The sequence below is a fragment of the Thermobia domestica genome, chromosome 11, assembly GCF_964235325.1.
Source record: "Thermobia domestica chromosome 11, izTheDome1.hap1.1, whole genome shotgun sequence".
In the NCBI taxonomy this organism is placed as follows: domain Eukaryota; kingdom Metazoa; phylum Arthropoda; class Insecta; order Zygentoma; family Lepismatidae; genus Thermobia; species Thermobia domestica.
In genome coordinates this window covers 1241331-1264962 of record NC_137464.1, presented here as the reverse complement: position 1 = coordinate 1264962, position 23632 = coordinate 1241331, and the positions used below count along the sequence as shown (strand labels likewise).

The 23632-nt window shown below is 35.6% G+C and overlaps 1 long non-coding RNA gene across 4 annotated transcripts in view; it reads left to right on the top strand.

Annotated features, from left to right (window-relative positions):
* The window catches only part of LOC145663816 (uncharacterized), a 570212-nt gene that overhangs the window by 467092 nt on the left and 79488 nt on the right, over positions 1–23632 (top strand). For 2 of the 4 annotated variants that reach the window (XR_014127273.1, XR_014127272.1), the window contains exon 5: positions 7900–8013. The exons of 1 other annotated variant lie outside the window; for it this stretch is intronic. This is a non-coding gene — a long non-coding RNA (uncharacterized LOC145663816). Of the gene's footprint in view, positions 1–7899; positions 8018–23632 lie in introns of all 4 variants that reach the window. One more of the 4 variants, XR_014127274.1, reaches the window with a different exon arrangement.

Below are 23632 nucleotides of genomic sequence, written 5' to 3'. Positions count from 1 at the left end.
AATTCAATTCGTTGTGCAAATATTTGTTTTCGTATTGCTGTCTTACACACAGGCTATTTCTCATCTGCGTAAAAGAAAGTCCACACTTCCCAATAGATATGTATAGTTTCTCGTTACAAGCAATAGTAATGGTTCAAATTCCAATTTAAACAACAGCCCTCCCAAATCATTCATAAAACCAGTAAACTAACTAACTCTATCGCCTATGGAACCCGCAGGTTCAGTGCCGCGTTCACAAAAGCTCTCCACTGATTTCTATCCTTAGCTAATTGCGTTTCTACTTTCTTCCATTCTAGCTACATGAGCTGCCCCCTAAGCCTCCTACACTTGACGACTCTAACAATGTTGGGTAAACCGTATAAACTATGTAGTTCCTCGTTATAAAGTTCCCGCAATTCCTCATTCCCGTTCCTCTTGGGTCCGAATATTCTTCTCAGGATCCTGTTCTCAAATACTTTCAGTCTATGTTATTCCCTCAGAGTAAGTGACCATGTTTCGCAACCATACAGAACCAGTAAAACAGTAAAACAGTAACTAAAAATCCAGATATAGTAAGTTCAGTATTTCAATCCAATACAAGTGCAGTGGGTAAAAAGCAAAACCACAGTTCGTCTTAAATTATCAAATTTAACTCAATAAGTGAAAACTGCACAATATAATCTCTTTAAGGTTTAGGAAGATCTAATTTCGGGAGTACATCACTTCTGATATGTTATAACTGTATGTCATGTATTCACTCACAAATATATCTGCTCTGTATAAGCAGACAACTAAAACATTAAAATACTATTTTCTTATGCATTTTGTAACAATTACAACAAAGTTTAAAATTCTTGAAATTCAGAATAATTTTTATTAAAGTTTAAATTGACAGATATCTATTTCAACTGTAAAAAGGACATGTTAGCTATTATTTCGTTTCTGGCGGTCGTAACACCATTACAAGAATATTTTCTTGTTTTTTCTAAGTTACAAACAAGATCTATAAATAAAATACCCTTTTAGTTCAAACAAACATTCATCATACTTCAAGTAAAATACAAAATCGTATCAGACTGTGTGTAAATATTATATGCAATCCTCAAAACATTTTTAACTTGTCGGTTGCATAATCTTCTAGGTGCCAAAGTCAAATATTCATACTCATTATTATTATGTAAGCAAAATGTATCTGTCTCTCCAACACGCTAATTCCCATCGCTCACAGTCCTGCTAATAGTTATCGCCAATGGTGTTGGTTACCTTGTACTTAATGTTATGAGTTCTAAAGTAAAGCACTTTTAACCAAACTATACGTTCAAAGTGCTATCTCTTATTTAAAGCAATTGTTTCCATCTGCATATAAAACTAATCTGCGCTGTCAAATAATTGTCCGTCTCTTGTATTGCCTTAAGAGTCGTTACCTACACTGTTTAAATAATGTCAAAATCGTCCTTAATGTACATCATATATCTTCTTTACTAGTATGTATGAAGTTATATAAACACATAATTTTGTATAAAGAGTTTCAAAAGTATAATTCTCCAATAACTGCTACAGTTTCTTTCCTCGTTCATAAACATTAAATAGCGCTGATCATAAAAAAGTCACTTCTAAAACAAAATGCTTTCCCTCAATCAAAGTGTATTTTCTAGTTTAAACATTGTGTGTGAAGTTCTCCCGTTTCCACCTACATTCTCGTTCCACCAACTTATACATGCGTACTTTTATCCATCCAAATATAATACATAGAAAAAGCTATGGTGGGTACGCAATACAGTGTTCACCTCTGGTGCATGGGGTCCTTAATTCAATCCCAGCTTGTTTCAAGTTAGCTTTTTGGTGCACAAACACTATGTGCGTGGGTTTTTGTCGTGGTTCTCCTGCTTCTTCCCACTTTCTTCATTCCACCATATTCATTTATTTCTCATCATCACCGTCTCCTTTAGTCTAGCCAGTATATTCGTTGAATGTAACACTTATAATAACTTTTATGTCGATATTTCAGTATTCAATATTCATATCACACATTATCCAATATTTTCGATATTTCATACAACTAAGATCCAACGGTGTCAATAAATCCATATTTTAAAACCAATCTATAACTCCTTTTCACTAAAAAAAACTCCGCAACAAACAATTCAGGAAAATAAGGTTTGTTCTCCAGTGTTTCTATTAAAATTTTTTATTTCCTTCACCACCTAAAAACAATAAAAGAATTAAAAATTAATTATTTGCTGTATTACGATTTCCAATTACAAAATATAAGTATAAAGTTTCCCTTTTAACTTCACTACTACATTTCATCCTGGGTAATATGTTCAAACAATCTCGGGTCTCTTTTTATTGCCTTAGCTTTCAACATGAAAAACCCTTAAGTTCAATCTGCGGTAACGTTAAACGTTCTGTCGCCATATAACCTCATTGTTACACTAGCGTTTATGAAACAAAACACAACAGTTTACAACAATAATAATAATAATTCTTACCATATACTTTCTAAATACCAGTTATACGTCTTACACAATTCATAGCTACATATAAGTAACAACATCTGCTAAGCAAAATGTTTGTCGTACGGCTTTTCACGTGGAAAAGCTCTGGTTCGATTCCCGGGGGCGCATTCTGCTAACTTTCTATACAATATAATTTATATATACCTGTTATGTCATACACAATTCGTAGCTATGTATAAGTAACAAGTTCACACTGCAAACATAAAAATTAGCATACGGTTCTCCACGTGGGATAGCCCTGGTTCGATTCCCGGGGCGCATTCTGCTAACTTTCTGTACAATATAATTTATATATACCTGTTATGTCTTACACAATTCATAGCTATGTATAAGTAACAAGTTCGCACTGCAAGCAAAAATATTTAGCGTACGGTTCTCCACGTGGGAGAATAGTAATTCGATTCCCGGAAGCGGATTCTGCTAACTTTCTGTACAATATAATTTATATATACCTGTTATGTCATACACAATTCATAGTTATGTATAAGTAACAAGTTCGCACTGCAAGCAAAATATTTAGCGTACGGTTCTCCAAGTGGGAGAATACTAATTCGAGTCCCAGTGCAATCATTAATGTTAATTCCCTACATATTACATTATACTATATCTTAGTCAAGTTATAATTCCATAAAAGTACACCGAGTCATATCATTTTTCAATGCCGGAAAATCCGCAATCAATTCCCGATTAAAACCAAAGAGTTCCGTCCTCTTTATACTCCAGACAATTACAATATGTCCCTTTTCCATATAAAAATAAACAAGTATAATACAAGAAATCTTTCCAGAAGTTTCGAGAGTGTTCTTTCCTCTATTCCAACAATAATAAGCTTAGAAAAAAGACCTGGAAGTTTCCACTGCTTTCTTTCACTCATACCAACGACCAGCAGCAGCTGCCGCGTTACATGTGCTGCATATTAATGAATTACCTTGTTCTACGTGTGTGATCTGCATATTTTATTTCCGAAAGGTTTTTTCTGTATTCTGCTTGTCCAATTAACATTTCTTTTAACCGGAAACCAATTTATTATGTGTCATGTTACCTCCGGCCGCACCTGCATACATTATGTGTCATTAGTATGCGAAAAAAAAGGGTGTATCCATTTTTTTAAACTGTCAACCAACTGTGTATTACCAAGTACTACCATGTCAGAAAAGTACACTAAGCAAATTCAAGGTTAGTGTACTAGTTGTCCCATATCTACTCAGGTCAGCCATTCAGAATGTGAATTTCCTTAGCTTGAAGTGGTAGAGCGTTGGCTTTGCATTCGGGAGGTCGTGGGTTCGATTCCCGCAGCCGGCCGTCCTGACTGGGGTTTTCGAGGGTTTTCCCTCAGTCCTGCCAGGCAAATGCTGGGATGGTATCTACTAAACAGACCCTGGACGATACCTTCCCAAATCCTTTTCATTGTTATTGTTGTTGTTAGATATCCAGTGTAAAATGGTTCTGAGCTGTATTTGGTCATTGTTAAACAAGTAAAAGAATAAATATATAAATTCACACTAGGTAAATGCTGGGACGGTACCCAGGTTTCCCATAATGGTCCCAGGTTTCTTTTCTTTCCCCTCCCTTTCTTCCTCTCCAACCCCCCGGCTACAGTAATTGCCGAGATACATCATCCCTAATACGTGGTGGGCTAACATGGCCACAGGTACCGAAAGCCCAGAAACCTAATTCCTAATCCTAATCCAATAATAGATCATAGACCTAAGCTGCGATTGAGGCTCCATCTACTAAACATGAATATCAGATTCGCATTATACACTATCCTTGAATTAGCCCATACTTTTTTAGTGTTTGTCCGCCTCCAAAGAAATTATTAGAAAAAAACACTAGGGGAACGAGATCTTAATCGCGATTGTATCACAGTATTTTATCTACATTTTTCTTTCTTTTTCTTTTCTTTTTTTTGGTGGCGTTGATGACAATGATGATTTAATAAGGCAATAAGCATTAGATACAATAATGACTATTAGAGAGAGAGGGGGGAAGAGAGAGAGAGACTTGTTGAATGAATATTACGTAGCGGTTGATAATCACGAATTATTATTGTTGCTTTTTTGTTTTTGTTTTTTGAAATGTTGTGCTCACATGAAAAGCAATTTGTCTTCTTTTATATGTCGCAGATGAGTCGCCCTATCGACAGCAGGAAATTACATATTTTGGTCGTGATAAGTTGAGTTTAAACCTGGAATATTGATGATATCATACGTGGAACTATGCATATAGGTGGTGGGTGCAGAAAACCATAAAGTATTATGGAAAGAGAGAGAAGTAGGGTAATGAATCGGAATAATCAGTGGCTAGGCATAAAACGAAAGGGGTTGGGGGAGGACGAGGGGGGGGAGGCAGAAACTGATGAAATTGGTATTATGACATAGTGCACACTCGTGAGAATTTAACACCTGCATTTGAGGGCTATTTCCGCATGTGTTGTCATGGTGACATACACGCAGGTGTGGTAGTGTGAGTTCACATGTGTCCACATGCTCTCTGACTGTTTGTGTCGCCGTTATTTTGTTGCTTCATACGTAGTGAACCAACACAATCAATCCCTCATCGATAGTTCTCTTTGCAGGAAGCAATTCTGCTACATGATAAGTTTGGAAAACTTTCACAATTGTTGGTTGAGTCAGACTTCTTATTCTGTTATTTTCTTGACATCAAAGTTTCTGCAACAACTTTGAAACTCAGGGAGTGTATAATAATCAACTATTATCAACCCATTGTCGGATAGTCTCTCCCCTCTAGTGTAAGGGGTCCCTGGTTCGTTCCTAGCTCTCCCCAAGTAGACTTTTTGAATCTACAAACACTGTGTGATTGAAAATTCTTCCTTTTTTAATTCTACCAGTATCACCCATCTCATTATCAAGTCTCCCTTAGCCTTCTTTCATAGTAATAGTGGGACGTTAAAAAATTTCCATTTTTCTCAAGAAATATTTACCTTAAAAAATTATTTCCCATGAGCTCCTCGTGACTATATTTAGTGTGCCCACCTTCGCTCCAGGAAGTCCGGGTTCGACTCTCGATGTGAACTCATAAAGTTCTTATCCCACGTTAAGAGGCCTAATCAGTGCGAAATTAAAATACCGCTAATTTTATAGTAATCATGTGATATTTTCTAATAGATAAAAGATAATCGAACAAGAGCTCGCTAGACAATATTATTTTGCATCAGGTACCGTTATCACGAGTCATCTGGTAGCTTTCCGTTTCCAGGCATTTATAAAAGCGAAAATAAATGCCGATTTTCTAAATGAATGAAAATCGAAAGCAGATAAGTGAGTCGTAATAACGATATCTCATGTAAAATAATATTGTCTCAAACTTTCCGATAACGCGGACCCCTTGTTCATTCGGAAAGTGATCTGCAGACCTCCTTGCAATGCCATCTGAAATTTCACATGGTATTAAAAATATACTAATTAGAATTATCATTGACAAGATAGAGATCAAAATATAATGCAAGAAGTAATTTACTTTAAAGATGCATGATTGTTTCCCAATGAACGAAATTTCAATTGAAAATACAGTAACTTTCAAGACTGATTTTTTTAAAACCCTTTAATTGGCAAGCATTGATAGCATTACCATTAAAATATTTAGTTTGCTGTTATGGTTGAACCATGTCTTCCTGGTCATAATTCCGTAATTTTTGAAGTATTTTTGTACTTTGGTTTCAAAATAAGGTTATTTATTTCAAAGCAACACTGCCATAAAATAGGTATTCTGTGTAGCTGATGAGCAGCATTGCCCTACTATGGTAAAATATCATAAGAATAATCTCAGTAATTAGCAGGAGTTCTGTTCAAATATTTTCCTACAGAGCAAGAAACCACAAATAAAAATATAGAAAAAGAACTTTCGCAAGACGTAGGAGATAAAGTTTCTACAATACTAACTTTGACTGTCCCCTGTTGACAAAGATTAGAAGTATCTAAAGAAGCCACCCGCAAATCATGTATGTGAATATTGTATGAAAGCAATAATGACAATTAAATTATCCCTGAAGTTATAATTCGTGCGGATAACGCAATAGAATGCGATGTTGCTTGAGAGCAACAATGCCAAATAAAGGGTTAAAGCAGGGCCGGATTTCCCAATAGGCCCGGGCCTATGGGCGCAAGCTCCCAGGGGGCGCACTGCCTAGAGAAAAAAATAATAAAATATCTAGAAATAAAAATAAATAGCCATAACTTAACATATTTTTGAATTGATTTAAAAAAATCAGGCTAATAAAGCATTCTGATTTTGAAGTTCATTGGAACAAATAATTGTTGGTAAAGTTAAACTATTTTTCAACATTATGCATCAACTTCGTTACAACATTGATCTCAAACACGGGAGAACTGGCTGTAATTTTTTAATAAAAGTTTTTAGGAAAGTAACTTTAACCAGACTAGGGGGCGGAAAAAATTATTGGGCCTAGGGGCGCCAAAATGTTAAATCCGGCCCTGGCTTAAAGGAAATTCACTTGATAAACAATGTTCTCAAATATGGGGTCACTAATGTGAGGAATGAAATTCTTTGTTTTTTTTCCATTAAAATCTGGAATAAGTTTTGTCACCATCCATCTTAGGTCCGATTCCACATTAGGGTCTAAGACGATTTCTCTTTAAGGTTTAATACTTTTAATACTAATTAATTCTAATTAATACTTTTTAAATAATAGTTGTATTTAGTTTATAATAAACAAAATAGTTTTAACAAGAAGTTATTAAAACTAAATAATAATTCTCTCTAAAAAGTAGTTCACAGGAAACCAAAACAACATAATACGTAACCAAATGCAGTTGAGATCGTTCCTCTAGTCGTTCCCTTAACTTAGATTTTTGGACGTTGTAATTCTGGCTACACTGTAATATCTGTGGATGGCAACACTGAACATTCTTCAGGCTCATAGTTTCTGTTGTAGAATAACATTATCTATGGCTGTGCTGTGGTAGGTTGCATTTCATTGCCTCCTTTCACTTATAAATAAACAAGGAAAAGAAAAATGGTAAATTTTGTATTATTTTAGTAAGGCAGACTCTTAAGTGTGAATTACTTTACTATATACCATTTTCTTCCGGATGACAGGGTAGTTACCCTTTGGGCGAATATATGTAACGAGGACTTCATGTTTTGAAATGAACTGTACATGTTTCTGTGGTTAGAACAAATTAATTCTATCTACACAAAATTCAATGGAAAACGTAATTTTGCTTCAGGAAGACTTTAGTTCAGAAACATCGTTAAGGAACTGATTAAATTCGTGACCCATGTGGGTCCACTCCATTATAGTTCAAAATTTGTCAAAAAAAAATTGTATAGTTTACAGAATGTATTTAATGTTGTTGAAATTGTACAGTTAAATGTATTAATAATATTCATATGAAAATATTTTATTAATGTTTTATAGATTAACGGAAAGTTGGAGTGAAAATAAAAGAAGTGATTCCTATTGAAGTAAACTCTGGAATGTAATGTTCTCGCATTCTGCTATGAAGATCAAGGAAGCTGGATGATAAATGTAGTAAGTAAGTCAAAGGCAATAAAGAACCAATAAAATGTGACTTTAATGCAAAGAGAGATGGAATAAATTCACTATAAGATAGATTGATGGGATGTTAGGTTTGCTTCTCTTTCCAGTGACGAGACTATATGGAAAGGGACCCTACAGTTTTAAAGTGGTAGCCGAACCACCGTAACGCTTTCGAATTTTTCAAGTCTCTCCCATCGGAGATCGAACCCGGGACACTGTGCAGCGCTAATTACTAAATAAGTGCAGAGAGCACTATAAAATGAACCTATGATCTTCTACACCAAAAGAGTGAAGGCTACAACTGAACCACAATGATGAATAAAAAATTAATTTCTGTTTAAAAATCTAAAAACAGTTCGTGGAGATCTATAGACTGCAAGATTGGTTTACAAAGATCTTATTCCAATTTTTTTAACAATCAGTTCTGTGTATAGTGTATATATACATATATAGTGTACAATAAGTCAAAACAATGTTAAAGAAATAAAGATTAAAATTAAAATTGTATTAATTTATATTGTAAATTGTGTTATATAAATTACAAAAGGAATAGCGAATTTGTACATTAAATTAAAAGAGTGAAATTAAACTAGTGGTTGCAGTTTCTTATTGCCATAAATGACAATATTTTTTTAATGACTTAATTAGCTTACAATGGTAGTATAGTGTATAGTGGATATTTTTGCAACAATGGTTATAGGTAAATAATTAGAAATAACTCTCTTAGGAAACAAACCATATACAAGATAGACAAAAGCAAATTTTTTGCTGAATACCACAAGGACAGGTAGAGCCCTATACAATATCCTAATACAAGGTGGTGTGACGAATTTAGGTCAGTGTTGCCAATTTGGGGTAAAGGTTCCTAAATCTAGGGGATTCGACTTCCAGAATAGTGACCAAAAAAAAAAATAATTTTTCCTATTAGCGACATTTTTGGTGATTTTTAAATGACGATTTGGCGACTTATTTACAAAACTAACGACTTTTGCATTATGAACAAATGAAGTATTATTAGTTGGAAGCACTTTTTATATGTTCTTTTTTCTTTTAATTATTTGAATCAGTCCAACCGCCAGTAAGTTCAGCATATATACAGTCTATATTGCTTGTGAAACCTCCAGAATCCTATTTTGTTTTCTGGTATGTTACGTCTTCCCCTTTATCTGAGGACAATTTTTACCTTCAGTATCATTCAGTTTGTAGAGCTTCCGTTGAGATGAACAAATTCACAAATAATACAGCATTACCGATTATCCCTAAAAGCTCAAGTAAACGGTGGTGTGTGTCTAAGTCCACGTTTCCACTTTACATGAATCTTGTAGCTGTCATAAAAAAGACCTTGCTACCCGATCATTCTATCTAATGTTTAGATTTTACAACTTCTTGTAAGCAAGAAAGGTATCACCACCCATGCAACACTGCAGTCTAGTGTACAAACAATTAACCTCCTCATTAAAAACGTATATTTTGGCGCACTCCCCCTCCCTGTCCAAAAGAATCCGTTGTTTCGGAAGCGGCGAAACTGGATTTTCCTTTATGTTAGCGGGAGGGCGATTGCAGGTAGCAAGCAAGACGTCCCAGAAAGTTGAACACTGTTCGACTCCTTGCAAGATGGAAAAAATGTTTTATGACTCTTTCAAGACTATGTGTACACGGTGAAATATGGTAGGTTTTCAATTTTTTTTTTTTTTTTTAAATGACAGCTACAAGTTTTTCTAACGTGGCAACCCGTCTTAAGTGTTTTCTTTGTGAATTTTTAAATAGCATCTGTTTTTCTAACTTGTTTGTTTTCTTTGAAGTGATATTGATCATAAAGTAAAACATATATGTTGTACTACAAGGATATTATTGTCAAGGTACTGTCATATATATATATATATATATATATATATATATATATATATATATATATATATATATATATATATATATATATATATATATAAAGAGAGAGAGAGAGAGAGAGAGACAAAGTATCAGAAATAATTTTTAGCGATTTTTCACGCAGATTGGAGTCATTTTACCTCCCATTTAGTGACTTTTTGTGTCAACTTTTTGGCAACACTGATTTATGTAGCACAGCGAATATCTTGGAAACGAATTATTCAAGATATAAGTTATTAAAAAGTATTGGAATGGCCTTAATCCAGCAATGGACAATTGTTGATAATGGTGTATATATATGCGTTTCAAATATAAATAACCCTCATCACTACATTCATATGATCCAGGGTCGGACTAAGGGAGAGGGTTAGGAGGACAGAGGCCTCCACAATGATCAAAATCTCAACTGGCTATCTAAAAAAAAATCATAGATACAATCCTGATCATAAAATAAAATATGACCAAAAGTATGAAACATATTCCCTTAACTTTCCTGTAGACTGTACTTTCACAGAAATGTATTAGGCGAAGTCCGCAAGGGCAACATATTTTTTCTAGCTCCGGACGTCTAGGTGGGTTAATCCAGCCCTTATATGATCCCAGTTTTTATTAATATCTGAGCATTTGAGATTAAGAAATAAACGCTTATACATTGTTCTGAGAGATCATATGTTTAATCCTGTAACTGTAAGAGTTTCTAAAAACAAAGATAGTTAAACTAAAATTTACTGCCCCTGTCTAAAACTAGGAGAATTTACTGTTAAGTTTGAGTATAACAAACGGTTCTGCAAATTCGAGATATTTTACTAACTGGTTCTGGCGAACCGTTGCGAACCGGCTGAATAGCACTACCGGATGTATAGTTAGCAGATTGGCTTCTATTTTGCCACCATTTCGAGATATCTGCACTGGATCTGGATATTTCTTAATTTCAGCTACTCTCAAATTCCCTATATGCTGCTGGTTCAGTTGTCCCCTTTTGAGAATCGAACCCGATACCTGATGTGTAACAAAGAAACGCAGTCTGAGCGTTAAGGTACAAAATCATTTATTATTTAAATGAAATGAAATGAATTTTATATTTTGTGGTAAGCTAAAATGGCGGATGTTCAATAATATGGAGATAATTAGGGAGATCAGTGGTAGAACACTTACCTGTGGTGCACGGGGTCCCTGGTTCAATTCCGGTCTCTAGTTCGATCCCCGGCCAAGTAAACTTGTGGTGGACAACACCGTGTCCATGGGTTTTCTCGGGGTACTCCCGTCCCCTCCCACTTTTTCATTCCACCAATTCCTCCATCATCATTCATTTGCTTTAATTATCGTCTCTCTTAGGCTAAAGAGCATAATCGTGGGACGATAAACTGAAATATTTCATTTAATGTTACGGAAATAATAGAATAATAATGTGGAAGGAGACATGAAACCCTGAGTTAACTCATGGACACAATGTTGCCCAGCACAATCTTACATGGCCAAGGATCGAACTAGAGACCGGAATTGAAACAAATTTTTATAGCAACGGAGTTAGACAAAGGCGGCCAGGTAGACGTTATTTATACCGACTTCAGTAAGGCATTCGATGTCGTGGATCATGATGTTCTAGTGGCGAAATTAGCAAGCCTAAACTTTACAAAGTCGGCAATAGAATATATTGTGTCGTATTTATGTAACCGGAAACAATCTATTCTATACAAGGGGCGTGTCACTGAAAAGTTTGTTACTCTGTCTGGGGTTCCTCAAGGATCTCATCTGGGTCCTCTGCTATTTCTCCAACTTATTAATGATATTCCACTTTCTATTGAAAACTCTGAGATTCTCCTATTCGCTGATGATCTCAAATTATATTCTAGAATTAATTCAACTGAAGACTGCATACAACTACAACGAGCCCTACAGCAAGTTCAAACATGGTGCGATGGCAACAAATTGGTAATAAATGTATCCAAGTGTAAATCCCTTTCTTTTACGAGAAAAAGAAATCCCATCATCTTTGACTATACACTGAAAGAAAATAAATTGTCTAAATCAAGTACTGTTAAAGATTTAGGCGTTATTTTTGATCCTTAACTAAATTTCAATCAACACATAAATATGATAACAAACAGCACATATAAAAACTTAGGTTTAATTTACAGAATAGGGCAAGACTTCTTCAGTGAGACAATGTTTACAACACTTTATTTATAGGACCCCCAATAATAATAAAATACCCTAAAGAAATAAAATATCTAAACGAAATTTTTGAAAATGTTTAATACAAAAATAACTAGTTACTATCCCAACTTATTTTTCCTACAATGATCTAGTAAACAACTTTAATTTTCAAACTCTAGAAAAAAGATGGATGTTGGACTTGTTATTCTTATACAAGTTATTAAATAATAAGACTGATTGTATGGAGTTGGTCTCGAAAATATCATTGCGGATTCTCACATGCAAAACCCAGTGGTGCCCACCCCCCTCATGTCCATGACGCACTCCCCCTCAATTGTCTATCCGTAGGTGTTCTTCCATGAAAAAAAAACTTTTCGATTAATTTTTACACACCCTCAAGCATATTTATATAGATTTTAACCCCCCCCGAATATTTCAATGACGCAGTTTGCGTCATAGCCCCCCCTTGTGGGCACCCCTGCAAAACCAGAGCAGAGAATACAGGGACATTTCACTGTGCGAAAGCCAGAAGCAATATACAGTATTATATAACGTACATAGCTAGAAGCAATATATTATATAATAACATTGTAAATAAGTTGATAAAGTGGATGTATTTAGTTATCAGAAAACAGGTTCCGATCATATGTGAAACAAGAGATTTTCTGTAGAAATAATTAAGAAATTTATATATGTAACATTTATTTATGTACACAACACTGTAATTGGTCATTAAGCCTGTTGTGTTGTATATTAAACAAATAAATAAACAAATACAAAAAGTAAGCGCTTTATGATGTTATTATTATTATTATTATTATTATTATTATTATTATTATTATTATTATTATTATTACAATTTAATATTGCTTGAAACTTGCAAAACTAATATAAAAGTAAAAAAAGTCTGGTATGTATGAGCATGTGATATGTTTTCGCAAGTTGCCAGGGTAACTCATTATCTTCGTACATTTTCACAGCAACGCTGCCTCCCCTCCTTCCTCCTCCCCCCGCGTATGATCTCCATAGTAACCAATGTATAAAGTGTGACACAAGAAAGAAAAGAGACAGGGGAAGACACCCTTTCATAAAAATACCATAGCCAACAATATAGGCTAAGTGTTTTCTATGCTTTCTCTCTTACAAGTGATTTGTAGCAAAGAACATGACATCCCCCCACTCCACCCACCCCCTTTTTATATTAGGAAAAGAAAAAAAAGGAACAAGGTTCGGTTTCGGACACGCTCGGAATGTTCAATAAGTGCATGCAATATCACAGTACGTATATATATACGTTAGGATGTGTGCTTGTAGCTGTAATATTACGTAGAGTAGCCTCTAATGAGAATTTAGAGGTGAAATCTATTTCAGGGATGTATAACCATGGAGTTAGTGGTTGTTTTTGTTGTAAAGATCGCTGTTTTATCTGAATTCCTTCTCATATCTGCATTATACACATTCTTATGTCACAGTTAATATATAGAACAAGCAACACACGATTGCTGTTATGATTATATAGGGTGTTTCGTCTCTTTTTTGTTTGACTATTCTACCCAAAGGCAGGATAGTTTATTTATCTAGTAGCTATTGCCTCACTAAGCTAGTAGCGAAGCTATACAGTATTTAGTTTTGTTGCCTAAAAGTAGATTAGAAGCTACAGTAATTATTTATGTTTATTTACAAGCACCAATGTCACATGTATACTACTTGAACAATAGTGTTGTCACGAAACGAGACTTTTTTCAGGCTGTCTCGTCTCGTCTCGTGCAAAGCATGTCTCGTCTCGTATCCCATCTTGAAAAACTGTACTTGTCCCGTCTCGTTTCTCGTCTCGAGAGGTTCTGTCTCGTCTCGTCTCGTCTCGTTTGTCTCGTTTTGTCTCGTAAAAATATAGCAGCATGCCATGGAAACGAAAGTAAAATGTAGCAGGCTGCACCATGCTAATCAAGATACAACTAAGTTACAAGTATTACCCAGAACACACAAGACAAGAAATGTCACGGTAGCTACACCGTGAAGCCTTCACCTCTGGTGTATGTGATAGTCGGTTCGATCTCGGTTAGTGCCATGTGAGCTTTGTGGTGGACAAACATTGAATGTGTGTGGGGACCACGGTGGCTCAGTGTTAGAGCGTTCACCTCTGGTGCTTGGAGTCTCGGGTTCGATCCCAGCCCCGCCAAGTGAACTTTGTGGTGGACAAACACCGTGTGCGTGGGTTTTCTCGGGGTTTTCCCGTTTCCTCCCACTTTCTTCATTCTATCATTTCATTCATTACTCATCATCACTGTCTCCTTTAGCCTAACTGGCATAACCATGGGACGTAAAACTCAAAGATTTCATTTCATTTTTCGAATGTGTGTGTTTTCTCGAAGTTGTCTAGTATCTTACCACTTTCTTCATTCCACTAATTTTCCCATCATCATCCATTCGGCCAAAGTTGCCTAAAGGTCTTAAAAATAAATTCAAATAAGCTCACAAGGCAAGGATAAATAGTTTACAAGATAATATATCTCTGCTGTTGGTTGTCTGAGGCTTCTCGACCCTGGTTTTTTTAACATTCTGAATCATTGGAATTTGTTTCACCAGTTTCAATACACGAATATACAGTAAATTACTCATAGGTACGTCGAAGATGAAGACACTAATGTCAAATAATGTTTTCACGACAAGCAAAGTTCGATGTAAAGGTGTCACCATCTCCGACACTATCAGCCCACTTGCTTTATAGTGTCTGTATATATATATATATATATATATATATATATATATATATATATATATATATATATATATATATATATATATATATATATATATATACAGTGCTGGAAATTGGTATAAAGGCAGAGAGACACATTTGAAAATAGAAGAAGGCAAGAATGCCGAGGATGGATAAAGGTGATCTATTTACAAAGTAATATTGTATACTGTACAAAATCAAAGGCATATCGTTTGCTAATACGTCACTGGCACGTGTAGTTTACAGAAAAAGATAAATTAGACGATTTTTGGGTGGAAATTAGTATAAAGGCACCCAGTGTCTTTGACAAAAATAAAAGTGTAATTTAAAGTACAGAATGGAAAATGAGTGTCCATTACTTGATTGTCCCTCCCTTCTTCTGAATGAGTTGGAATGTGCGCTTCGGCATTGTTTTTATGAGATCTGATAGTTGTTGCCGTGGAATCGCTGGCCACACTTCTCGTATCGTGTTTTTCAACTCAGCAATGGTCCTAAATTGCCGTCCATTGCGATAAAGATTTCGCGCAAGGATGCCCCATAGGTTTTCTATCGGGTTAAGATCAGGGCTTCTCGCTGACCACTCCATAACCTTAATGCCTTTGTCTGGAAACCAGAGTAGAGTTGCTGCTGCCCTGTGGATAGCAGCGTTGTCCTGATGGAAAATCAGGTTTTGATCGTCCAGCTCCTCATACATCCTCAGCAATTCTGTTTCTAAAATCTCTGTGTACGTCCATGAATTCATCTTGGTGTTGAGCCATGCAATGTTGGATGTACCTTTAACATAAAACGCTGCCCAAATCATAAACTTCCTTCACCAAAATTTCTGCTCATTTGCACTTGCTCTTCTTCACTAAAGTCATGCCAATAGTATTGAAAACCATCCCCACCAACTAAATTAAACTTCTTCTCATCACTAAACACAACGTGATTCCATTCGGATGTCCACGACATATGTGTTTGCGCAAACGGGAGTCGCGCCTGCTTGTGCGTCGCACTTAAGGGTGGTTTACACTTCCGTTTCTTGAATGTAAGATGTGGATCTTGATTCAAAATTTGACGCACTCTACTGGATGTGACAGGTAACTTGCAAGCAGCAATAATTTTGAAGATAATATATTTGCGTCCCTTGCCTTGCGCACAATTAATCGTTCCGTGGACTCCGAGAGTTTTCTCGTTCTACCATACTTCCAGTTCTTTCCATATTGTGCAGTCAATCGAACGTAACTATCAACTACACAACTTGAACGATTTAACCGTTTTGCAATTTGCCGATTCGACAGGGCCATGTCCTTGTACGCACAGACACATGCTTGTTCCTCACTCGACAACGATTTTCCACGAGGCATGGATCACACAACAGCTCACAAACGTTCACACCTGCGCTTCTCTTATTGCACTGTGTCAGCTGATTCTCAAAGGCTTATCAGGGGTAGTGCTCAATGTGTAGAGGGCCCCAAACGACAAGTAACCATGGGTGCCTTTATACCAATTTCCACCAGCCAATCGTCTCATTTCTCTTTTTGTGTAAATTACGTGTGCCAGTGACGTATTAGCAAACGATATGCCTTTGATTTTGTACAGTGTACAATAATACTTTGTAGATATATCACCTACAACCATCTTCGGCATTCTTACCTCCTCCTATTTTCAAATGTCCCTCTGCCTTTATACCAATTTCCAGCACTGTATATATATATATATATATATATATATATATATATATATATATATATATATATATATATATATATATATATATTAGAGAGAGAGAGAAATGGAAAGATATATAGATAAATAAAGAGATAGATATGTGTGTACACTTTGATTTCATATATTCCAGCCTTTAGGTTTCACAGTGTTAATTCATACCACTCCAAAAACTACTTTCCATTTTAGCATGTTCAGATTTGTTGCAATTTAAAAAAAAAAAACTCGGAACCAAATAATTTTATTGAGTAATAGAAAGTATTTGATTGAAATTTTATATGTTACTGCACAGTAAGCTCTACTTAAAGTGCCATAGTAATGGGAGCTGAACGACACATCGGACGAAAGAATGCTTGGGGCCAGTCTTCACCTCCATGGTTCAAATCTGTTCCCATAACCGCGGGGTGTGTGCTACTATGTGGTGGTTGCCCCGTTTGTGTAATAAACTCATGACAGTATACCCAGATTAGCTAGTGGTCTAAAAAAAAGTTGAGTTTGGGTGGCCATTTTGGATTAAAGTTTCTTATTATGTCGTGATCTATTCGCAATCATACAACGTACATCTTCATATGAAGCCGAGTGGTCTGCGGAGATAGACCATCGGCTTGAAGGCCCCAGGTTGAGTCCCGGAATAGTCATGTGTATGGATTTTAACAGCATTTGTTTTTTCGTATTGTGTCAGGGGGGAAATCGTACGGGATAAAAGGATTTCAGCCTGAAAAAATTGGAGAGAATATCCTCCCCAGGATACTTTCATGGGAGTAAGGAATTAGTAAAAATATAGGATATACATTTTATAGCAGGTTTAAAAATGTGGTTTGGGTATCCTATTTCTTTTCTGTTAATTATGTACTTCAGTGTTCGAATTTTGATCATTCTCATGATATTTTCTGCTTCCAACGGAGTTCCATGAATGTTATACCAAATGTTCTTTACACTCTGCAAGAAACCATTTCTGAAGATAATTCAGGTCCTAATAAATATCCTCCTCCTCTCAACATGGAAGGAGAGGGCAATTTCGCACTCTGCTCAGATCAAACATTTCCGCGTAACAAAACGAAGGTCCTCCTGTAGAACCTCTTCACCTAAAGTGTTATTATTAGTATTATCAATTTGCTGAAAGCAAACAATTTGAAGGGTTCGTCGATAATATCTTTGCTTTCTTTGTCCTTCGCCCGCCTTCCAAACGAAGAGGTGAATTTTACAACATGTCTGCTGTATAATAAGCGAGCGACTGGTAAAATGGTAAAAATGTGTTTTTATGTGTGTGTGTGTGCGAGAGAGAGAGAGAGAGAAGACAAAATTTTAGTTGCAAGATGACATACTTCAATTGCCGTTTTCCGTTCATATAGCAAAAAGAATACCGCCACCAGAGAATAAAGACAAGTGTAGTCTGTTCTGTTTTCTTCCCCCATCACAGCCAGAACTTGCTACTACAGCCTGTAATGAGTGTAGACCTTACCCAGTTTTCAAATTGAATAGATGGTGGTGGTAGTTCTGTTTCTTGACCATGTAAAAATTTTCTCTGTCTTTGATTTTGTTTATCATCATTCCAGCCAAAAATGAAAAAAAAAAATAAGAATTCCTCAGTTTACAGCAAGGGGAATTGGGGACAAGACATTAAGGATGATATTCCTGGAAGCTCATGTAATCACGATTGTTTCATTCAATAGACAGAGGACACTTTTGTATTAAGGCTTTTCAACATGTTTTCTACAAAGAGGATTTTACTTTTGCAATCTATATGACCACTGGCAATTTCAATCTTGGCCATTCCCGCCAGCGTTTTCATTTTCGAGACACGAGATGATACGGGACAAGTAGTCTGTCTCGTCTCGTGCCTCGTCTAAAAGGGTTCTGTCTCGTCTCGTGTCTCGTATCGTTTACGAGACGAGACGAGACGAGAAAGGAGAAATGTCTCGTCTCGCGGCAACACTAGTGAACAAGTTTGGTTTCGATGGTGTGATAGTTCTCAAATAATATTCAAGCCGAATGTGTTACTAGATTTAGTAGATAGATTAGACTGGAGATGGAATATGTTCTTTAGACGTTTAATTGACTGTAGAAAACCACTTGTCACTATTACAATTTTTACTCTATACAGATCACCATTGAAACCGGAAGTAGTTGATTTCTGCCACTTTTAGTTTCAATTGAGAGTTAAGGGAGAAGCGGGTACTTATTCGTAGGATGCTAAAAAATACTAAAAAAAAATCTCACTATCTCTTATAGTTTTTGTTTAATGTAGATGAATATGGAAATCGGAAGTTACAGCGGATTTTTATCACTTCTTATTTCAGTAGAGACCTAAAAATAGGGTTAAAATGTATTCTTGGAACGCTTAAGCGATTGCAGGAAATCGATTCTTACTATCAATACCCTTTCAAAGAGATCAATACCGTATATTATTAGAAACGTCATTCCATTCATTCCCTTCCAAAGAGATCAATATCATATACTGCATACAGTTAGAAACGTCATGCCATTCATTCCTTTCCAAAGAGATCAATGCTATATACTATACACCGTTAGAAACGTCGTTTCATCAATCCCCTTCCAAAGAGATAAATGCCATGTACTGCATACTGTTAGAAACGTCGTTTCATCAATCCCCTTCCAAAGAGATCAATGCCATATACTGCATACAGTTAGAAACGTCATGCCATTCATTCCTTTTCAAAGAGATCAATGCTATATACAGGGGGTACTGTACATCGTCACGAACATCATTCCATCATTCCTTCCAAAGAGATCAATTTCATATACTGCATACAGTTAGAAACGTCATGCAATTCATTTCTTTCCAAAGAGATCAATGGTATATATTGTATACCGTTAGAAATGTCTTTCCATTCATTCCCTTCCAAAGAGAACAATGCTATATACAGGGGGTACTGTATACCGTCACAAACATCATTCCATCAATTCCCTTCCAAAGAGATCAATGTCATATACTGCATACCATTAGAAACGTCGTTCCATCAATTGTCTTCCAAAGAGATCAACGCCATGTATTGCATACCGTTAGAAACGTCATTCTATCATTATTCAAATGCACTATGCTTCCCCTTTGTAGATCAACTATAGGATGATTAATGAATGCTTTCATTCAATGTAAGGCCAGAAATGGTTAACAACCTATAACTTTCAAACCGTTGAGAATGGGGCATATGATCATAAGAACTTCTTTGCTTAGAATAACCTCCTCTGTTATCTCCCAAAGGGATGCAATTTCCTTCCGGGGATGCAATATCCTCTTATATGAAGTAGAGGCTTAACGTCTATGAAAGATGTGGCAGTGTCACTTTCCCTGATTAAACAGAATAGTTCATTAACACGAATAATGGGATAATGATTCAAGAATAATTTATTAAAATAACAGATTCCCCTAAATAGAAAACCACGCTATGCCGCTGACGCATTCTGCATCAGTTCTCCTCTGGAGATTTACATGGTTTATTTATGCTCTTTTTACATTATTCACAGGTACAATGGGTGTCTCAAAATAACTGAGAAAGTATTGAAAGAAAATCGATCAGTACTTTAATCACCAAGGAAGTAATAATCTTTCTCGAGACACTTTCTATTGAAGCGAACAAATGTCTCAGTGTTCCTTGGTTTCTAAAACGTTTTCTAGAATTATTCCTGTGGAATGCTGATTAAGAAGTCCCCACCAAGCTATTGAACAGTCTCAAATATTCTTCCACATTATTTATATTCTAAATTGAGAAATAGCCCAAAGTTACAGGGAAGAAATCTGAATTCCATTAACTTTATGGCACTACTATGGTATTTAGCTACTGCAAGTAAGAAACAATCTGTGGTCTGGAAGTATTTGCAATCTGTGGTCTGGCGTTATCACGATGCGACAGCCAATTGGTTTTTATGTGTGATCGTTTCCGTGCTACTTCATTTCTCAATACAGTATTTTGTACTAATCAGCATCTACTGCAATATTTGCTGAAAACGTGTGTTGATAAATCATATCTCGACCTTGCAAGAATGCAATCAACATCATGCTTTGAGCTGAATTTATTTGGAGAATCTTTTTTGGCTTTCGTGATGAAAACGATTTCCAAGTGCTGCATTTTTCCTTTATTGTATAAATCTTCCTGTAGAAGGTGGAAAGTTTCTGCTACAGATCTCTTAAATCTACATCAAAAGTTCGTAGCACATTGTAATGACTTACATGTTAATATATATATATATATATATATATATATATATATATATATATGCGATCAGCTATGGTTAGCTAGATACTAGTAGCGCCATTAGCGGCGTTGTACCGTACTATTGGTTCACGTACCTAAGTACCAATGGCAAGAGCCAGAATGGTTAGGTATTGTCAACTGGGAACATCAGAAATAGCTGTGGCATTACTGTTAAAATCGTGTTTTATATAAATAGTATAGTAGATAGTTATGAGAGAGACATACTTGAGTATATGTGAAAAGGGATCAAACCAGGAATTCAGCATGAATTGTTCCGCTATTCGAAACTCCCATATCTAAATGAACTGATGAGAGAAGTGCAGCGTTATGATTTATTTCAAAAGAATGCACAGGTGTACAAGGCGATCACTAGGATGGGTCAGATTTATAACAAAATACTTTGGATAGGTTAATAATTACCTGTACCGTGGGCAGAAAGTGCTCATACATGTGCACTATACTTAATAGAATGTTAATTTCATATTAACAAAAGAAGAATGTTTTTAATATATGTAAATTATTATTATGGGATAGTTGTTGCTATGTAAATGTTTATGGATACCTAGTCGGCAAGTTTATGTGCTTGACAGTTTGAAGGAAAATATATTATAAAGTATATCAGCTAATAAACCATTTTAGCAACGTTCATCGACGTTATCATTCTAATAGAAAAGGTGAGAATAATGGTATATAATTATTAAAGATAATTTTTACATGCAAACAAATACTACCACTCAATATTTGTATATCTTACTTAGACGAACCAGGTTGACGACTACCCTTGGTGAGTCGTTATAAAAATTTTGGTGCCTTCACACCGGGATTAGTTAAAAATTTTGGTTTACCTCACCCGGGACTTTTCATAAATTCTATACCCCGAAGCAAAGTAAGGGTGAATTTACTTTTACAATTAAGTTAATGAATACAAATTTGACCATATTGAGAAGTGGTAGAATAATCATAAGGAAAATGGACACTGAAATAATGGAGAATGAATCCACCAATAGTGACAACGGTGAACCTAGTGTAACATCAAGAATGACATCGGAAGGCCGAATCTTGCTAGTCTTACAGCGGCAATTGAGTCAGATGTCTACCGAATTAAAGCAGACGATGAAGCATAATTCTGAAGAATTAAGTAGACGAATAGAACAGAAGTCTGATGAATCTAACAAGCAATACGAAGAATTAAAGCAGACGATAGAACATAACTCTGAAGAATCCAACAAGCAATACGAAGAATTGAAGCAGACGATAGAACAGAAGATGGAACAGAAGTCGGATGAAACGAAACAATTAATTATTCAGACGATGAGCGATATTACCTCGCAATTCGAGGAAAAGTTAAAAGGAATATCGGAGGAATGCCAGGCTAATCACAACCACCTGAGCCAAGAAATCAGTGATATAAAAAAGGATTTAGAAGTAACCGAATCTTCTGTTCAACAACAAAAGATCCAGGTCATCAATAATGCTAACAACGTACGAGCAAATACGCAGTCGATAGCTACGTTACAGGAAGAAATTAGAATGCTACAGGTTAAGGACAACACATACCGTAATAACATGTGTAGTGATCGCTTGGAGTTTCCCCACTCACCAGAGATGAACTCGCCTTCGCCGGTGTCTGATGATGATATTATATTGGAAGAAATACATCCGAAGAGTACAGATGGGCGAAACATAGATGGTGTAACGACACATCACGTCATGGATAGGAACTATCACCCAATAAGTACACGGAATGATAAAAGGAAGGTAAAATTAAGTGTTAAGATGAGTGAAATTCGAGCTATGAGCAAATTCAGTGGTAAGTGTAACGAGAATGCTACTTCTTTCTTAGAGAAATTCCAGGACGAATGCAATATTATGTGTATAGATAGATCACAATATATGAAATTAATTCCTCATGTATTACTCCCACCTTGTTCATTATGGTTTAAAGCAGTACGTGATCACATCAATACATATGATGAATTCAAAGCGGCACTGATCGCAAATTATGAAAATGACTTTTTGCTTGCGAATAGAGATGCCACCATTAGAAATCAACACTTCAATCCTCGATTGCATAAATCTATTGTAGAGTTTGTTGTAAATACATACAACGAATTAAAGGTCGTTAATCCATTGCAATCGGAATCGAGAATAATAGCATCGATTCGAAATTTGCTTCCATTTAAATTGCAACAGATCTTATTTTCCACACAGTGTATGAGTTTCAACCATTTATTAATGCTTGTCCAATGCTATGAAACTCAATACCATGCTATGAATCAACAAGCAGGAATGGGTAAAAATAAGAATAATTCAGATCATTTGGTGCCTGTTCGGAATTTGAATATCCGAAGTGTGAACAATACGGAGCATAACCTAAGCCGAGTAAATTCTAGCAATCAAAATGAGCAAAATAGGCAAAGTTATGTAGGGAATCCGCCTAACCTAATTAATCGTAGTAATCCCTATGTTAGACCATATAGTCAAAATAGGTTTAAAAATAGACCGAATGTATGGCGAAATTCTAGGAATACAGCAAACTACGCGGATAGACATAATTGGAGATCAAGAGATGGCACTTCACATCCGGATCCAGGTATTGAAGTAATTCCTGTACAGAACAATAATACGGGACATAATAATGATTGTGCAGTACAATGTACTTTATTAAATTCATATGCAAGTACGAACGTAACCTGATTACCGTTAATGAAATTAGGTTAAATTCATATCAGTTATAGATTCTTGTGAATTTTTATTTTTAAGTTTATGTGTTAATACCAATAATGAAAACGATTCTTATAAATACTTGAAGTGCTTAAATAGAGTTTTAGGTAGACTGAAAAGCTAATTTTCAAATGATTTTTATTCTTTCTTGTTAATGTTTTTGATATATGTAAGAATTATA